General features: G+C 49.9%; 1 long non-coding RNA gene across 1 annotated transcript in view; it reads left to right on the top strand.

Moving 5' to 3' along the window:
* Window positions 1-4,614, top strand: part of LOC308567120 — a 57,804-nt gene extending 53,190 nt beyond the window's left edge. Inside the window, exon 3 of the long non-coding RNA XR_014000265.1 lies at window positions 4,072-4,614. This is a non-coding gene — a long non-coding RNA (uncharacterized lncRNA). The remainder of the gene's footprint in view (window positions 1-4,071) is intronic.
* Window positions 4,615-8,717: the final 4,103 nt, after the last annotated feature.

An 8,717-nucleotide genomic window follows, 5' to 3' on the forward strand; every position in this document is an offset into this window, starting at 1 on the left:
GGATCTAATTGATGTTCAGAGACTAGCTCATCCAACAAGAGCAGAAGACACATTCTTCTCAAGCTCACATGGAACGTTCACCAAGACAGAGCATATTTTGGGCCATAAAACACACTTTAACAAATTAAAAAAATAGAAATCATACCATGTCTGTTTTCAGACAACAGTGGAATTAAACTAGAAATCAATAACAGACAGATAGCTGGAAAATCCCCAAGCACCGAGAGATTAAACAACACACTTGTAAATAACACATGGGTCAAGTAAGGAATCTCAAGAGAAATTAAAAAATGTTTGGAAAACTAAATGAAAATGAAAATGCAGTTTATCAAAATCTGTGTGGGATGTAGTAAAGCAGCTAGTAGAGGGAAATTTATAACATTGAACACATATTAGAAAAGAGGAAATGTCTAAAGTCAATACTCTATGCTTTAACACTAGGAAACTAGAAAGTTAACAAAGAACTAACATGGGAGAAAACCTAGATAATCTTGGGTATGGCACTGACTTTTAGATACAGCTTCGAAGGCACCATCCACAAAATAAATAATCGATAAACTAGACTTCATTAAAATTAAAAACTTCTGCTCTGTGAAAGACAATGTCACGCTACAGAGTGGGAGAAAATATTTGCAAGAGATTACATTTGATAAAGTACTGTTGCCCAAAATATACAAAGAACTCTTAACACTCAACAATAAACAAGCAAACAACAAATATTGGCAAAAGATCTAAACAGACTTCACCGAAGAAGACACGAAGATGACAGAACAGCTTATTGAAGTGCATCTCACGTCAGATGTCTCCGCGGAAACGCAAATCAACACAACAGTGAGGTTCCACCGCGCACCCATCGGAACGGCCCAGACCCAACCCCCGGCACCTCCAGATGCCGGCGAGGTGTGGAGCAGCAGCAACAGGAGCTGCGAGCCATGTGCTGCAGGGGATGCAAAATGGCACAGGCACTTAGCAAGAAACTTGGCAGTTTCCTACAAACTAGCTATAGACCTACCATATGACCCAGCAACTCACGTCCTTGTTATTTACCCAAATGAACGGAAAACTTATGTCTACACAAAAACGGACGCACAGATATTTGTAGCAGCTTTATTCATAATTGCCCAGATTTGGAAGCAACCAAGATGTCCTTCCGTAAATGAATGCAGCCCACCCAGGCGCTGGAATATTATTCAGCGCTGAAAAAGGAGCGAGCCGTCAAGCCATGAAAAGACGTGGAGGAAACGTAAATGCATATGAGTAAGTGAAAGAAGCCAGTCTGGAAAAGGCTGCGTAGTGTATGATTCCAACTCTATGACATTCCTGAAAAGGCAAAGCTACAAGGAGTAAAAAGATAGGGAGTTTCCAGGGGTTAGGGGAGAGGCAGGGATAATTAGGCAGAGCGCAGGGGATTTTTAGGTCAATAAAACTATCTAGTATGAGACTACAATGGTGAATACATGTCATTATATATTTGTCCAAACCCACAGAATGTGCAAGACCAAGAGTGAGCTCTAAGGTGCACTGTGCCCTTTGGGCAACCCTGAGGTGTCAACGTAGGCTCGTCAGTTGTAACAAATGTACCGCTCCGGTGGGGGTGCTGCTGATGGGGGAGCTTTGGGGGCAAGGGGTATATGGGAACTCTCTGTACATCCTGCTCAATTTTGCGGTGAACCCAAAACTGCTCTAAAAAATAGTTTAATAATAAAAAGATACAACTGCAGTCCAATATCTCTCATGAATCTAGATGCATACATCCTCAACAAAATATTAGCAAATAGAATCAGTTATGCATTAACAGACATTCAAGACTTGGATGATTTAATGAGCTAATACTTCAGAGTTAAATACGCAGTACTTAGTTTCAATTGTCAGCTTCCTCTTTGGCCCAATAACTCACTAAGCTTCCGTGTACTGATGTGACACAGAAAGAATCCACGGAGTTTAGGATTAGCATTTGTATTTAGTAAATGAAATATATATAAAAATATTGCCATCCGTATTTGCTTCAGGTTTTTTCTTAGAGAAATAAAATGCTACAGACGTAGCTAAACATCTAGTTCCATATCTCTTTCCAGGGAACATTAGCCTGAAGTTGTTAGTGTATATATTTCTGGTAAGTGTTTTAATAGCATTACTATTAAGATACATGTTAAAAATTTTATAGCATGATTTGTGCTTTTTTAGCAAACCTAAATGGTATTATGCAGTATCTCAGTTTCATTGGCATCCTCATAGCACGTGTGTGTGCGCACAGAGAGAGACACCCACAATTTTAACAGCTGGGAGCACAGGGGCCATGTGCTTTCAGAAAGTCGAACACCTGCCTTGGAAAGTGGTCCCTGCACAATGCCAGCTAGCGGGACATCCTACTAGACTGTACACGCATGCGGGCTCATAGTCATGCCCACAGAGCCTGGGCCAGCACCTGGCACGAGGTGCTGAGTAAATATCAGGAGCGTGAAGGGCAGGTCCCTGCAGACCCCTCACCTACTCCATGAGGCGGGGACTGACCTTCCCGTTGGAGCAGAAGCTCAGCGACGTTCAAGCGCTTGCCTCCAGGCCCGAGCGGGGAGGTGGAAACAGGATGGGGAGCCACACACGGGGCCTCCGAAGTCAGAGGCTTCTTACCTCTCTTGACACTGGGCAACTGAGTGGAGCCGTGACGCTGGGGTTCCAGGAGACGGTCGTCTGCTGCAGGCAGGCCTGTGGCAGGCCTTACCCAACTCTGCACCCTCTGTAGGAGGCTAGGGCAGGGGCGGGCTCCACGCCCAGGAGGGTGTGCAGCAGAAGTGGCGGGAGAAAAGACATTCAGGGGAATTTGTAGGATGAGGGGAGAACAGCCTGAGGCATGTGAAGGGCCAGGAGGACCCTGTCCCGGGCCTGGGGCGGGGCGGGGAGGAGGGAACCTGGGGGACTCTGGCAGGAGACTCACTTGTCTGGGCAAACAGCCACTTTACTTCGGAAGCAGGCTTGTGGGGCAAGGTGTTTTTCTTTCTGAGGGGCACCGGCATTAAAGAAGGAAGCATCTGATCACTCAGTGAGTGTCCGCTCAGTATAACACATCCTCACACCCACACCCCACACACCCACCTTCATATACTCCCACGAACACATGCACAGCCCCCCCCCATCACCCTCGACACATATGGTTTGACTTAATTTTCCCCATTTTATTACATAGTCACTGAATGAATGAAGAGAATAGCTTGAGTTTTCGAGAGTATTTGCCAGATGTCTTGGCACTGTGCTGCAGCTTGGCTTCTTCTCCGACCCCAGAAGAGCGTCTCTGAACTAAAAGCCAGCGTTAAGGGCTGCGTGTTTGTGCACCCTCCCCGCCCCAAAACTTATATGTAGAAGCCCTCACCCCCAGAGTGATGGCATTTGGAGGTGGAGACACTGGGAGGTAATTAGGGTCACATTAGGTCATGAGGATGGGGCTCTCGTGATGGAATTAGTGGCCTTCTAAGAAGAAGACAGAAAGGAATTGAAAAAGGACCATGTGAGCACAGCGACAAGTCAGCCCGTTACAAGCCAAGACGTGGGCTCTCACCTGGAACCGAATAGGCTGGTACTTTGATCTTGGACTTCCCAGCCTCCAGAACTGTGAGAAATAAATGTCTGTTGCGTAAGCCACCCAGTCTATGGCATTTTGTTACGGCAGCCCGAGCCGGTCAGGACAGCCAAGATCCTTAAACAGCAGCACCCAAGACCCTGTCCTGTCCAGCCCCTCTCCCTCTTTCTGATCGCCTCTCTGATTTCTCTTCCCTGGCTCGCTTTCTCCAGCAGCCCTGGTCTCCTTGGTGTTTCCTGAATGCACAGAGCACATTCCCACCCCAGGGCCTTTGCACTTCTACCCATTCTGCCAGGTATACTCCTCCTCCTTGGCCAAGTCCTTCGTTTCCTTCCAGTCTTTGTTCAAAAGTCACCTTCTCAATGAGGCTGACCCTGAAAACTACTTAAAACTGCAACTCATTTTTCCCCAGGACTTTCCATTCCCCTTACATGTTCTAATTTTAAATCCCCCCCCCCATGCACTTACCACTCTAACATTTGGTGTTCTTTATTTATTAGGTGTATTGTTGATCTCCTGCTATCCCCTGCAAGAATGTAAACTCCAGAAGAACAGAGATATTTGTCTGTTTTATTTGCTGATGACTTCCAAGTGCCCAGAACGACGCCTGGCGCTCAGTTCCTGCCCAATCCATACTTTTTGATTGACTGAATGAGCCTCTTGGCCTCTGGTGAAACAGCCGGCCTGCCGGGGAGACGGTGTCATGCCAGGACCACCCAGCAGATGGCAGCCGACGAACGCCAGAGCCCGCGGGGCCTCTCCTTGGAACTCAAGGTTCCTCCCAATTAAGTCTAAGATAACCCAGGAGACAAAATCAAGTTCAACTCTCTCTTACGGCGGCTCGTATCCGTGAGAAACACGTACACAGGAGGCGAGCCGTGAGCTGAGAAAGCCTTTATCCGGCACAGGAGGCTGTTTACCCACCATTCGGGGCAAAGCAACGAAAACAGCTGCTGAGAAGAAGCGAGGTCAGGGTCTTCCCACGGTGAGGAGGGCGACGGAGCTGCCGCTCGACCTCAAAGGACCGAGAGTGCCGCCTGACCACTGTCGCTGAGGGAAAGAAGCAGCGCTAAGAGCCGCCACATCCCGGAGGTGGGAGTTCCCCGTCTTCCTCTGAACAGGCAGAAGACGCTGTGTTTCGGGAACCTCGAGTCCCCCGCTGGACGCTCTCTCTGGGCCCCTGCAGACCACCCCGGCCCCGGCGCTTCTGCTCCCCGCGCAGGCCGGGTGTCGAGCTGCAGCTGCATCAGACCCTTCGAAGCCGAGTCCAGGGGAACCTGCCTTAGATCAGATTCGGCCTGCGGGTGTGTCAGGTTAGGGGAGGCTCCCAGGCAGATACTGCGGGCGAATCGGAGTCTCCTGACCCAGAACCATCCCAGCCAGCTGGTCGACCTGAACACTGCCACCGTGGCGTGAGCTAGCGTTTACTGGGCACTGCCCGTGTGCCAGGCATGTGCTGAGGGCATCGCCTGCATCGTCTCATTGACACTCAGAGCACCTACGTGCAGTCCACACTGTTCTTGTCCGCATCTCACAGATGACGCGGACCGGTGTCACTCGCCCAAGGACCCTGGAAGTGGCTCTCAAGCTCCCCCTTAACCACTGGGAGGGAAAAACCTGTGGAGTGCACCACGGATCCTGATGAACCTCCGAGAACACAATCCAGCCCCTTCTGTTTGCAGGCGGAGAAGCTGAGGGCCAGAGATGGGAAAAGGCTGGCCCGAGTTTGCACAGAGAGCTGAAAAGCCCACCCAAGCACCATGCACTAAGATTCACCCTGCACCTTAGCATTCTGGGTGAGTATTGGGAGGACACCCTAATCCCTGAGCCACAGACTCTTATTTAGCATTTTCCAGATTCCAAATTTGCTTCAGTCCCTGTTGGCCCTAAACACTTCTGCATAAGAGCTTGTCAAAACAACAACACATCTCTTGTTTTCAGAGTTTCATCAAATAGGAGACTGTCCAGCTGGGATCACTGGCTGCTCATGATGTGAATTTGGGTTTCTGCAGCTCATTAGCTGGTGTCCTTGGTCAAGACACTCAGTCTCTGAGCTGGTTTGTTCCTTGGTAAAATGGGGATACTAATATTCATGGAAGGGCCTATTATATTCCAGGCCCCCGCCGTCCAACACAAATATAATGGGAGCCACAAATGCAAGCCACATGTAATTTTACATTTCCTAGTGCTCACACTAAAACTAGATGAGGGAAGCAGGTGAGCCAAAGCACTTGACATGCACACAGCATTATTTTCATAATTTCATTTAACCAGTATATTCAAAATGTCATCATTTAATATCTAATTAATGGGCAATTGTTAATGAGATACTTCATGTTTGATTTTCACACGTCTTCAAAATCCAGTGTGCATTTTGCACTCACAGCACACCTCAGCTTGGAGTAGCCACGTTTTAAATGCTCAATAGCCACACGTGGCCAAGTGGCTACTGTGTTGGACAGCACGTGCCAGGCCTTGATAAACATTCTGAGCACAGAGCTCTGTGATTTCTGAGTGTGTGCATTTGCATCTTGACTGGGACAGGTGGTCTTCATTGCAGCCTGCAGATAATCTGTTGGGACCTGACAGGTCTGGAGGGTTTGAGTTTGGATCCAGCATTGGAAGGTGATCAATCCCCACTCCTCCCTGCTTGGAGCAGGTCCCTGGGTGCCTCGGAGAAACTTCCCTCCCCAGAACCATTTCCTCCAGCGTTACAAATAGGACTTTGGCATCCTCTGCAAATACCCACATCCATTTGGTGCATCAGGAGTGTTTGTAACAACTGCACAACAGGCCGAGATCCAATGAGGGTGAAGAGTGGAGACCAGGGTGAGGTGACAGGAGAGCTGGGGGAACTGTGTTCTCCCTGCCCTGTGGGGCCCTGGGGCCCAGGGGTCTGGTCAGCGTGGCACCTGGACGCTGTCCCTACTTTCCAGTTAGCTAATTTTATAAATTCAAAACATAGCATTCATGTAAATCGGTGCAGCTAGAGAACAAACTCTGGGCTATTTTGTTAAGTGAAAGAAGTGAAGAGCAGAATACGGTGAGCCAGTGTGGAACACGAATGCACGGCCTGTGTCAGGAAGGGTGCAGCAGTGACTGGTGGGGGGCGATTCAGGAGAGGAATTGCAGCAGGGGGCAAGGGAGGCTGACTTCTCATGATCTAACCCCTGGTAATATTCGCATTGCACCAGGAGTATTACCGCTTTTCTTCTTTTATGAGCATGCAGGACATTTTCAATTAAAAATAAACTAATTAAAATATCCTTCCCCCGCTCCATCAATGACAAAGGAATGCATGGTCGTTGTAGATCACTCCCAAACCTGGAAGGAAGAGCAGGAAAATGCTGTGCTGCTTCATTGCTGGGCGTTTGAGGACCCGGAGTCCATACCTAGGGAGATGGTTTGCTCTTAAATTAATTTTCCATGTATCCCCACTTAAGCATCTGTTGGGATTTAATTGGGTGAGAGGAAAAGACCAAAGGGGCTACTAATCCATGTGAACACACATGCACACAATAAACAAAGCGTCCCCCACACACAAATGAAGGGCTACCCATCACCCTCAGCTTCACACCCACATATAGCAACTGAAGGGTTTCCACCCAACACCTCGCAGCCCTAGCCCAATGCCCAAAGTTTTTCAAACCCACAAACACACGTACCAGGAGAACCAAGGCTCTTTACACGCATGTACCCAGCAACTGTGTGCTTCACACACACACACACATACACACACACACACACACATCAAAGCACTTCATATACACACTCCAACAACCAGAGTTCACACCCACTCACACGTCCCTAACAACCAAAGCACTTCACACACACCCCCAAAAATTTTCCTACCTCAACCAGTGCTTCTTACCCTCCCCTACAGACCCCACCAACCAAAGCCCTGCGCCTCCTGCAAGAGAAAACCCCAAGCACTGGGTTGTTCACGCAGCCGCTGGGTACTTGAGCACCAAGGCGTCTGCTGAGACTTTCTTTTCAGATTAATGACAGAGCCCATGGAGGGGGCTCGGATGGCGGGAGAGAGCAGTTACCCCGAATCTTTTCTATGCTGATTAGGGATTCCGTCTCCAGCCTGCTTTGGCTCCCGCTAAATCTTTTTCTAATGAGATGTGGCTTAACCAGATCAGAGGGCTGAGAAAAAAGTTGCAATTAACTTTAAGAAGAAAAGGCGTGAAAAAGAGGAGGGGGCAGGGAAAGGGGCTGGGGCTGGCAGCCAGGAGGGCCCGGAGGGCAGGGAGATGCTCCTGGGGTGAGGGGCATCCGACCCTCCTGACACTATGCTCACTGCTCCAGGGGTTGCAGAGTTTAGGGACGGTCCCCTGCAGTTCCTGCTGGGTCAGGCCTCCCGCCACTGCGGCTGGAGGGGGGCTGGAGGGGAGGGCTGGGGGCGCTGGGTGTCCTGGGCTCTGGGCCTTCCCTTCCCTGCTCCGCACACCTGACACCTGGTGGGGATGGTGGGGAGAAGGGACTTCTCAGCTGTGTCTTTCACACTGAGCTCTCCCTTCTTCCCGCTCACTCCTACAAAGATGGGGTGGGGGCGGGGAGCCTTGGCCACCTGCCTCGACCCTCCTGGTCCCCCAGGTGGCAAGTCAGCCCTCAGAGTTTTCTCAGGTCTGCTGGGCTCAGCTCTCCCCCGGCAGCCAGAAGATGGGCAGGGCCTGGGCCTGGGGCGCTGAGCTGCAGCTGGGGTCTCCCTAACACCCCTCGCTGTTCCCGGGCGCACGGGGATCCCGAGTTATTTTCACATGAGCTACTTAGAAGGGCGGAGAAGGGTCTGCGATGGAGACATTTCATATTGAAGTGGTCAAAATGCCTCACGTTTCTGGAAGCGACAGATTGATCTTCACTTGCGTCTCTATCGATATCCTCAAGCTTAACCCATAGGCACGTCCTCTCTCTGGTGCTCAGATTCTTCGTAGTTTAAGAAAAATGAAGGGGGGGGGGGGGTGGGAATCAATCTCCTGGGTCTCTGCCAAATCCCGATGCTCTGAGATCCAGGGGAAAGCACAGACACAGTCTCCTGGTGTCCCAGTTTGAGTGATGACACCCAGTCCCTGACTCCCATGCTCCGCTCTGAGCGCCCCCAGGACACTTACACATCCCTGCCGCTCTTATCCACGTGGAGACC

This window comes from Miniopterus schreibersii (assembly GCF_964146895.1).
Source record: "Miniopterus schreibersii genome assembly, chromosome: 14".
Taxonomy (NCBI): Eukaryota; Metazoa; Chordata; class Mammalia; order Chiroptera; family Miniopteridae; genus Miniopterus; species Miniopterus schreibersii.